Genomic DNA, 11,478 nt, shown 5'->3' on the forward strand with positions numbered 1-11,478 from the left:
TCTTTCAGCCTATACTTTTGTGTTAATCACTATATCTATACTGAGCATTATGTACTTTTTATTTAAAACAGCATTGTATAATAGAAACATAAGCCACACATTTTATTTCACATTTTCTTTTAGCTACATTAAAAAGGTAAAAAGAAGTAAGTAAATTCTATTATTTAATGTATCCAAAATATTTCAATTTATAATCAACATAAAAACTATTAAGGAGATATTTAACATTCTTTGTTTCATACCAAGTCTTTAAAATCTGAAGTATATTTTGCATGTAGAGCACATCTCAATTTAGACTAGCCACATTTCAAGTGCTCAGTAATCTCTCGTGACTAGTAGCTCTAGCATGAGATATCTCAGATGTATTTATTTATTTAGGGACAAGGTCTTGCTGTGTCACCCAGGCTGGAGTGCAGTGGTGTGATCTCAGCTCACTGCAATCTCTGCCTCTGGGGCTCAAGTGATCCTCCCGTCTCAGCCTTCCAAGTCGCTGAGACTACAGACACATGCCATCATGCCCAGCTAATTAAAAAAAAATTTTTTTTTTCTTTTATGGAGATGGGTTCTCACTATATTGCCTAGGCTGGTCTTGAACTCCTGGGCTCACGAGATTCTCTCACCTTGGCCTCCCAAAGTGCTAGGTTTACAAGAATGAGCCACCATACCCAGCCCTGTTAGCACAGATTTAAGGATTGAGCTCTTACAAGTGGCTCATCTCTAGAGTACATCTTATTCAAGTACTTTTCTTAATATGATTTGAGGTAGGGATTCTGTATTAGAGGGTGTTATGAACTCAATGTTTGTGTCTTTCTAAAAATTCCTACATTGAAACCTGAATCCCTAAGGTGAGGCCTTTGAGAGGAAATTAGGTTCAGATGAGGTCATGAGGGTAGAGCCTCTATACAGCATTAGTTTCCTTATAAGAAGAGGAAGAGACTAGAGCTCAGTCTCTCTGCTTTGTGAGTACACAGCGAGAAGTTGATCATCTACAGGCCAGGAAGAGGGCCCCCATTAGGAACTGAATTGGCCATCACCCAGATGGTTGTATGGGACTTCCCAGCCTCCAAAATAGTCAGAAATAAATTCGGTTGTTTAAACCACCCAGTCTACTAATACAGAGGGAAAGACAGTAGAAATGTAATATAATGATGACTACCACTGCCTCACAATTTGGTGGAAAAGAAACACATGTGTGAAAAGGAAATAAGGGAACAAAGAGGAAAGGCGATTCTTATGGGAGTCAGAAAATACAACATAGAAAAGGTAACATATGAGTTGGGCCTTGAAGGAGAAGCAGGGGTTTGATAGAGAAATAAGTAATCAAATGGCATTCCAGTCAAAAGGAACAAAAACACTGGGTAACTGAGGAACCTGGCATTTTGTGTCTGATGAGAAGTTTAATAAACCTGAACTACAAGAGACAGGGTCTCCAGAGTGGGTAGGTGGCCTGAGGATTGCAAAGTGTTTGTATAAACCACTGCTCAAAATAAGAGGATCTGATTTAAAATATTGCTGAGCAACAACAAACTGATGATGCCCACAGCATAGTTTTCCTATTTTCTGTAGTTTTACTTAAACTAAAACAACTATTTTTTTAATCAAGGATTGGCTAAGTTAACTCATAGGAAGATCCTAAGAGTACTGAAGATTTTTGTGTGAACATACTTGCAGTTTTTGATTATTGGCTTCCAGGCTAGATAAAGATATAAAGACAGCTTGGGACTGGGGATGCTGGGCTGAGAGAATAAGATAATGAGAAGCGTGAAAGTCATTATAAATATGGAGAAAAGATTAAGCAGCAGGGACAGCGAAGAGCTTAAGAAGTAAGTAGAAGGGAGACTGTTGTGGCCAAAGGACAGGAATTAGGGGATAGAGCAATTCTACTTGGTAAGGCCCAGGGTATGTCTGTATGGAAGACTTGTTAAAATTGGTGGAATAGAATTGGTTAAAGAAGTTTGTGGGCAGAGTGTTAGACATTCAAATGCACATAAAGACTATGGGCCAAGGTTCTATAACCCTCAGGGATTATAGAGGAAGTCTAAGGATGAAGATGGTACAAGCAAAATTGGTATAAATGAATGTCAGATATCTCAAATGTTACTGAGGGAAGGCTGTGTAGCAATGTCAGCACTGGAAAACTGGGAAATTTTTGGTCCCGACATCCCAAGATATGGTGAATGAGAGTGAATGAATGCCTTTAGCCAAGTGCTTTACCAGGGATAGGATGTCAAAAGGGCAAAGAGAAGCAGCATGGCACAACTTAGTGGTTCTCAAACTTTGACTGTGTCCCAGAAACATTGCGGAGAGCTGACTAAAAGCACCAATTGGTTGTTACAGTGTGGACATTCAAATGCACACCAGGAGAGCCATTGTTATAAAGAAGAGAGACTGCCTGGGTTTAATTCACTTCTTTCACTTACTAACAGTGTAAACTTGAGCAAATTACTTAACTTTGACTCTCAGCTTCCTCATCAAACATGTAGCTATATAATACATACATTTCAGGATCATAACGAAGTAAACTTGAACTGAGAACATGCCAGACTATATTGTGCCATGAAAAGTATCAGGTCGATGGTCATGGGACACAGTGAACTGGCAGAAGATAGCTACTCTCTGTAAGTGAAATAGTCCAGTATATAACTATTAGGCTTCCCCAATCTTGGGCAGGGTCGAAGCTAAAGGGCAGAAGATGAAGGCTCATTGCTGTCTATCTATGCTAAAGAAAGTTTTAAAAAATATTTAAAGACAAGTATAACAGTGTTTAAGAGTTTAGAAATTCATATTACTCAATTCTCACCTTCATATTATCTTTAAATCCATATTTTTAAAAGTGACTTCTCTGTTTAAGTATGAGAAGCATAGGTCCCAGCAGTGCTTATAAATTTGGTGTGGTGGCTTGCTCTCTTTTTAAACCACATCAGTCAAAGAAAAAAGCAGAAGTTCCATGGCAGCTTCCACTTTGGAGAAACTGCCTCAAGGGCAGCTAAAGTAAGGAAGTGATAAAGTAAAATCTATCATGCAAAGGAAGAGAAAATAGGGAGTACTTAAATATATGAATTAACAACATGCCTTCTTTGACCAGACTTCAGTCAGGCTCCTCTAAGCCCTCTTGTCAACTGGGGCTTGATCTTGGCCCTCATCATTCCCGGACCTGCATAGCCTGGTTTTAGCAAGAATCCTGTTAAGTCAATTTAGAGGAAATATTTCCCATTCTTTTCTGATCATCCTGGCCTGACCACAGCAAGAATCCTGTTAGATCAGTTTAACAAGAATCCCCTCATCCTTGATGTCTCTTGTTAGTGATTTTTCCATCCAGACTCTGCTGCTTGGCTATAAATCCCTCATGTCTTTATGTACTCAGAGTTGAGCCCAATTCTATACTAAGGTCTTTTTTTCCTTTTTGCAATTTTTAAAAATAAAATATATGTTTACCACTTTAGTGTCTGGCTCTGGTTCTCTTTAATAATATGTACAACCAGATACAAGTATACATATAGTTCCAATGTTTAATATATGGTCTCAATGCCCATATGCTGATGATGAAAGTATAAATTAGTACACGTTCCAAGAGGAGTAATTGGATATTCTATTTTGAAATCTTTAAAACACTCATATCCTATTCACTAATTCTAATTCTAGGAATCAGTCTTACTAAATATAGAATATATAAAGATATCTAGGCCGGGCGCGGTGGCTCATGCCTGTAATCCCAGCACTTTGGGAGGCCGAGACGGGCGGATCACGAGGTCAGGAGATCGAGACCATCCTGGCTAACACGGTGAAACCCCGTCTCTACTAAAACACACAAAAAAATTAGCTGGGCGCGGTGGCGGGCACCTGTAGTCCCAGCTACTCGGAGGCTGAGGCAGGAGAATGATGTGAACCCGGGAGGCGAAGCTTGCAGTGAGCCAAGATCGCGCCACTGCACTCCAGCCTGGGAGACAGAGTGAGACTCTGACTCAAAAAAAAAAAAAAAAAAAAAATATCCACAGCATTATTATAATAAAGAATAATTGAAACAGATCTGAAATTCAACAATATGTTATGTAAATTATGCATTCATTTGCAAAAACATTGTATAGTCCTTAAAATGTTTACGAAAAATTGTAATAACCAAAAACATGCTTATGAAATAATAAATGCAGAAAACAAGATACAAAATTGCATGAAATTGTGCCCTTGATTAACAAAATTTCTATATGTATATTATATATTTTAAATATATATATGAGAATATGTATAAAAGATTGATAGAGGCACATGAAAATGTTGACAGGGAGTCTTCTGAGATGCATTGATAATTTTTGTTTCCTTTATCCTCAAAAAGGCAGGATTCTTAGTTGCAAAGCAAAGAAGCCACTAAAGTGGAAATGGTATTTATTAAAAGAAATTAGGTAGCTGACAGAATGATTAAGGTGGCTGAGAACAGTCTCTAGGCTAAGCTTCCTAGGGCAATGCCCAAGTCTGCTGTAAAGAAAACCATCACTGTCGCTGCTATTGAGTAATAAAAGACAGCAACAGAACTTTTCTAAAACTTCCGGCTACGCTGCTCTTCTAGAAAACTACTACCTCTTAAACTACAGCCCCCAAAAGCTGTACATGTCTGTTGCCAACTATCTGTCAAAAATAGAAGCTTCATGCAGAGGCTGTTTCTTCCTGTTGCTCATCTCCAGATCAAAGTCTTAGAGAGCTCCGAGCAGAGGAGTGACATAGCTGACTTGTATTGTAAGAGGATAATTCTGACTGCCAGAGGAGCATATATGTAAAGGGCAAGGAAGGAAGGAAGGACAATACTTAGAAGCCATTGTAATAATCCAGGCAAGAAGTAAAGCCAGGTTGGTAGAAGGTGGAGTAATGAGAAATAGTCGAATTCTAGATACATTTCAAAGACAGACATAGTAGGATTTACTAATTGCCTGAGTTTGAGGAGTGAGAGAAAGACAATGCAGGAATAATCCCAAGATTTAGACTTGAGAATTTGGAAGATATTTGGGTGACAATATACTGAGATGAGGAAGATCTTGGGGCAGATGTGACAGGTAGCTGTTGAGTACATGAGTCTAGTTCAAGGCTGGAGATAGAAATATGGAAAATGCCTTGCATAATAGCTGGCAACTAGTAGGATAGTGGGCAGGGATTTCCTGTTGGGTACAATTCTGGGCATATCTGGGCTTGCCTAATCAAAGTCCTATTTTCATGTAAATGAAGCAGGCTCCTAGGAAGAAAGTTGTGTTGAAATTGACCCAATAGAAAATTCTTTAGCCCTTAACAGAGAAGGAAGATTCTGAACAGCAGGGATACCATCACTTGAATTTATCTCCTAATCCAAATTCTGTAGATATGTAATCAGGGAAGATGTAAGTAAAAACTAAAGGGCATCTGAGCATGGAGCACTGATTTGGGGCTGACCCTATGGACTAACTTCTTGAGGCACCCCTAATAGAAAACCACGGAACAGTGGCCACACAAGAGAAAAGACAAGTGTCTGGAAAAGTAGCATATGCTCTTGGTGGAAATGGACTTCTTCACCAGCTAATGTAAAAGAAGCCCTCAGACAACCTTTTGTGGGTGATTTTACAAGGCGCTGAGGTCCTATGTTAGGCAGTTGTAGGCAAAATCAATAAGGTATGTATTACTGTCCTAATCTGACACAGTTGGCTCCATTTGGGGAAGAAATATCTGGTTATAATATATATTATCACTAACGAAAGGGATTGAGAAAAGGAAAGTAGGAAGAGTACAAAAGAATAGATTATTTCTTAAGTCTGAAAAATTGAAAGGAAATATCACATAGCAGAATCCTTAGCACCAGAAGAATTCAGTGTAGCTATAGTTATGCATGAATATACAAATATAATTAACCTAGTCTTGAGAACTGCATATAACCCAAAATCATCCAAGCTAGGCAAAAGACGTCAAAGTAAAAAATTAATTTTACAAAGCCGTATATTTTTAAAAAGCAATTATTTTTGAAAATGATCCTTTGTTGAGTAGAGAAAGGGAATACATAATAAAGCTAAAAATGTCCAAAAACACAACATAAAATTGTTGCAGTCTAATAACTAAAAAAGCCAATATTACTGTTTTGTACATTATTGCAGATGAAATTAGCATATCTAGCAAGAGCATTGTTCTGCTCCAGTGCCATTGTATAAGCATTACCTTTGAATAAGAAGTGGCATTTGCCCAACATTTTTCACCTGAATATCTGAAACTGTTTAAAAACATCATTATGAGTCATTCAATACATCTATTTCTAATATTAAAAAAATAAGTTATTTATTTAGACTATTCAAATGAATACCAAATGCAGTGTATAAAAGGTCACAAGGTAAAGAACCCATCAAGAAACAAATTTAACACCAGTGTGAGTAATTTGTATCAAAAATCCATTACTGATCTATAGCAATAATACAGTATCAAGATATATTTTTTCCTAACTTGATTTTATTCTCTTATCAAAGTGTAATGCTATAAATATGAAAGTGTTCTAGGTTAAACATAGCCTCAACTGTATGTATGTGTATTAGTCCATTTTCATGCTGCTGATAAAGACATACCTGAGACTGGGTAATTTGTAAAGAAAAGGGCTGGGCACGGTGGCTCACGCCTGTAATCCCAGCACTTTCGGAGGCAGGTGGATCATGTGCTCAAGAGATGGAGACCATCCTGACCAACAGGGTGAAACCTCGTCTCTACCAAAAATACAAAAAAAATTAGCTGGGCATGGTGCTGGGTGCCTATAGTCCCAGCTACTCAGGAGGCTGCGGCAGGAGAATCACTTGAACCCAAGATGTGGAGGTTGCAGTGAGCTGAGATCATGCCACTGCACTCGAACCTGGTGACACAGTGAGACTCCATCTCAAAAAAAAAAAAAAAAGGTTTAATGGACTCACAGTCCCACGTGGCTGGGAAGGCCTCACAATCATGGCAGAAAGTGAAAGGCACATCTTACATAGTGGCAGGCAAGAGAATGAGAGCCAAGCGAAAGGGAAACCCCTAATAAAACCATCAGATCTCATGAGACTTATTTACTACCATGACTAAAGTATGGTAGTAAATAAGTTTAAATAAGTAGTAAATAAGTATGAAACCGCCCCCATGATTCAATTCTCTCCCACAGGGTCCCTCCCACAACATGTGGAAATTATGGGAACTACAATTCAAGATGAGATTTGGGTGGGGACACAGCCAAACCATATCCATATGGAATGCACTTGTGCATACCTAGAGTAATAAAGGGAAAGAAAATAATAATAATAATAGCTGTTATATATAGTACTTACCCTGTGTCAGCTACTACCTAATCTGCTTTTACAAATAACTTCTTATTTAAATTTGTTTATCAATCCAATGAAGGAGATGATATTATTCCTATTTTACAGATAAGGAAACTAATAAGGAAACTAAAGGACAGAAAGACAAAATGCCCATTCATACACCTAGTACTGGGTATTTGATTTGAACCCAGACACTCTAATGAACTTGTGCTCTTAACTGCAGACAAGATTTGCAGTGAGACCTTATGTTAACATCTTACTAGTGTCATTCCCCTGGTCCAGTTATTCTCTTTATGTCTCAATATTTTCATCTGTAAATAGGAATAATTATGTGTATACGCATGCATATACGCTCACACGTACATATGTCACAAGATTATTAAGAGAGCATAGTGAGATAATGAATTTGAAAAGGCTTGGTACTTGTCATCACTGCTGCCAACTGACCTAAGCTAACATGGCCTCAAATGTCAGGTTCTTTTGATAAATATTGAAGCCTCTTGCAGTTAGAGTTGAATTATGCAAAGACTATGTTCCCCTCCCTTACAAACCCAATACCTGATAGTATGCTATTATGAAAGTAAGTCTTGGAAAAATTTTGCTAAATGTCTTAACATTCATTAGCAAACAATTACAAAAACATTCCTGCTCTCTACTCTTAGACACTCCAATGGTAAGCTCACTAAACAGACATTCTAAAGTTAAGACTAGCAGCCTTGGAGTCAAGGCAGAAAACGGGAACCTCTTGTGAGGTGGCAGTTCCCTTGAACACTACACCCGCAGTAATAGAGATCTGAGGACGTCTGCTTCTTTATACTTCATTCATGCAATAGCAGGAGGATGTGTTCAATCTCCCTACAAGCCACTGTGAAAATTACTCATTTTGCCAGTGAAAATTATTCTCTAACATGCCCTGTTCTAATGAACAAACTCTCAGGTATCAATTTCCATAACCATATCTGAAGTGTTAGCATCGCTTTTGGAGTGTGGATTCCTGATGAGAGTACTTTAGCACTAATTAACTGCTTCTAGAATATGGACTATAGTTAACTTGTACCTTGTCACATATTTAAAACTAGCTTATACCAAATTAAAGTATCATCACACAACAATATAACAGTGATATGTTTGCTTAATAAATATCATAGTCCCTCCCTCTTTCTGAATCCTTTATCTTGGTCCATCCCCACACCCAACATATAGCCCCAATAGAATAGGTAGCTAGAGGTTTTGGAGCCTAAATGTTTATGGAATCTAATCAGAAAGTGTGAGATTATAGAAAATTCTGTATCATTTCTCCCCAAGAAATAAAAAAGCTCATCATGTATATAAATGGATATATTTAGAACATTATAGCAAAGTTGAGATTTTTCTACATAATATAAATGATTATCTCTAGCTACACAAATTGTTGCTTTTTATAAGACACTTGAGTAAAACTTGCTGGGATAGAGAGAGACAGTCCATTATGCAGTATTACCCACAATACTGAAATTGTGGATATTCGTTTATTCTTTCATCTATGCATGGGTTTATCAAGATATGTATATGTATGAATTTGTGCATGATTTTAAAGATCCCATGACTCTCCAAAATAATTGCAGTTTATTTTATTACTATGAAAGATAGCATATTCTCACTGTAAAAAAATTAAACGATACAGAGAAGAATTAAAAAGAAAGTTAAAATATTTTAAAATGCTACCATGCAGTGATGAGCACTAAAAACCAATCTCTCTCTTAACACACATGCATAATTATCAAAGAGATCATGGTGAAGACTTGGGTTAAGAAGTGGAAAAAGTCATAGCAAAGTTCAAAGCCTTCTAAGAAGTGAACGCTTACATTTGCTGCCAGGTGAAAGTTCCTGTTCTGTGGCAAACCACTTCTGTGGGCTTTTGGAGCAAACATGTAGTATGAATTGAAACGTTTTAGAGTTGTAGCTCTAAGGAGCTAACCTGGTCTGCACCATAACACAAAAATCATCTCTGTGATGGCAGACTTTCCCTTTTGCTGATTATTTTCAGGAAATTCCAGAAAAAAAATACTAAATCATTTCAATACCAAGATCACATCGCTTATTCTTGGGAGTTGGATGTGTATAACAGGGATTATGCAAGCAACCACAAAACACCACTGATTTTGCTTGCTCGTGGGGTCTCATTTTCCTTGTTGTTGTTTTCAACACTCAGTCTAGCTCACAGAGACCCAGAAGATGAGAAGCAGGCCTTGGACATGGTTACCACGTCAAACTGGAGAAAGGTCTCTTTGTTTATTGTCACGACAATGATCAAAAAGTTGCCTATGAGACCTGGACAAGACACTGCTTATCTGAGATTGCTATAACATAAAGACATGGTAGTGGAAATCAGGCAGCCTGGACAAAATTTGAATGTATATATGAGTATTTTTAAGGTTATTTGTGTGTCTGTGGCAACAGTAATTCTGCCTTATGGTTCTGTAATGGTTTTTGTTTGGTTGATTGGTTGGGCTTTTTTGAGATGGAGTTTCACTCTTGTTGCCTAGGCTAGAGTGCAGTGATGCAATCTCAGCTTACTGCACCCTCCGCCTCCCGGGTTCAAGCAATTCTCCTGCCTCAGCCTCGCAAGTAGCTGGGATTACAGGCCCCTGCCACCATGCCCAGCTAATTTTGGTATTCCTAGTAGAGACCATGATGGTCAGGCTGGTCTTGCACTCCTGACCTCAGGTGATCCGCCCTCCTCGGCCTCCCAAAGTGCTGGGGTTACAGGCATGAGCCACCGCACCTGGACTGTATGTTTGTTTTTAATGATGGGGTTCTTGCTCTGTCACCCACGCTGGATTGCAGTGACATGACTACAGCTCTTCACAGCCTCAAATTGTGGGGATCAAGCTATCCTCCCACCTAACTTTCTGAGTAGCTGGGGCTACAGGTGTGCCTGAAATGTTTCTTTACTTTTTGTTTGCATTAGAAATATTTCCCCCTTCATTCCATTTTCCATATCTTTTAATTTTCTAAAATACAGGTGTTTTCTAAAACCAGGTCTAAACCCCACCTACAGCTAAAATCCTCCAATAACTTCCCATTACTTTGGTGATAAAATCAAAAATCATTAGCAGAATTGAGAAATCCTTCCTGATCTGACTCTTAACTTCTCTCTCTCAAGTGGCATGAAAGCATCATTTGGATTCTGAATTCCATGACACCAGGTATCAAGTTTCCTACCAGTCAGACTCAGTACTTATTTACAGACCATATTTACAGAGGGAGATAACATGGAGAGGTTCTTGCTCCATTCTTGCCATAACACCATGTCTTCAACTTCACAACTGGATATATAGTTCCTATCCCTCTAATTCCCTTCTCCTCTCCAGCCCTTTTTCACTTGATCAACACCTAGCTGATTCTAGCCTCAGCAAAGGCCTCACCTGTTGTATGTAGGAGGCCAGCTCTGCCCTTTCCAGAATGGGTTAAGTATGCTCTCTTGTGTGTCCATATCTTCTTGTGCTTTCCTATATCCAGATCTCCAACAGCCCCTGTTGTAACCATCCTTGTCGTCACCATCTCACAGCTCTTACCACTGTGAGCTCCTTGGGGCCAGTTCTTTCTGTATTATTAAGGTGAATATACAAGGCATGAATTTAATATTAGCTAGTTCATTTGATCCTGCCGAACCTCTATAATTAAGGAAGCAGAAAAGGTCCCATAGCCTCATTCAGTAGGTGACTGAGGTTTTGAGAGTTTAGTATCCTGTCCAAGGTCTTACAGCTAGTTAGAAACAGAAACTAAATTCTCAACTTGAGTCCTGTATTCTTTCTAGTATTATCTCTCTCAATCCCTCCCTGCCTCCCTCCCTCTCTCTCACGCACATACACACACACACACGCTTACGTGTTTCTACCATCGTGAATGAATTCTAGGTCACGTTTATGATATTAACCAGATATTCCAACCACTATGTGTTGATATGACTCTAAAAAGAAAAAGATTTCTGAAAGCATTTTGCAAGGCATTTATAGAAGTAAGAGATATGTTTTCATTTTATCACCACAACCTCCATGAAAAATTGGAGACTATTATTCCTGGAGACTTCAAAATTTTCTTTGGAAATATCCCCCAATTCAAAAGGAAGTCTGACACAGCCTCATAAAAATCTATGTCGTAATAGGTGCTGTGTCACTGAAAACCACTGAAAAGACAGGGTAGGGTTAAGAAC

Source organism: Papio anubis, chromosome 9 (genome assembly GCF_008728515.1).
Source record: "Papio anubis isolate 15944 chromosome 9, Panubis1.0, whole genome shotgun sequence".
Taxonomy (NCBI): Eukaryota; Metazoa; Chordata; class Mammalia; order Primates; family Cercopithecidae; genus Papio; species Papio anubis.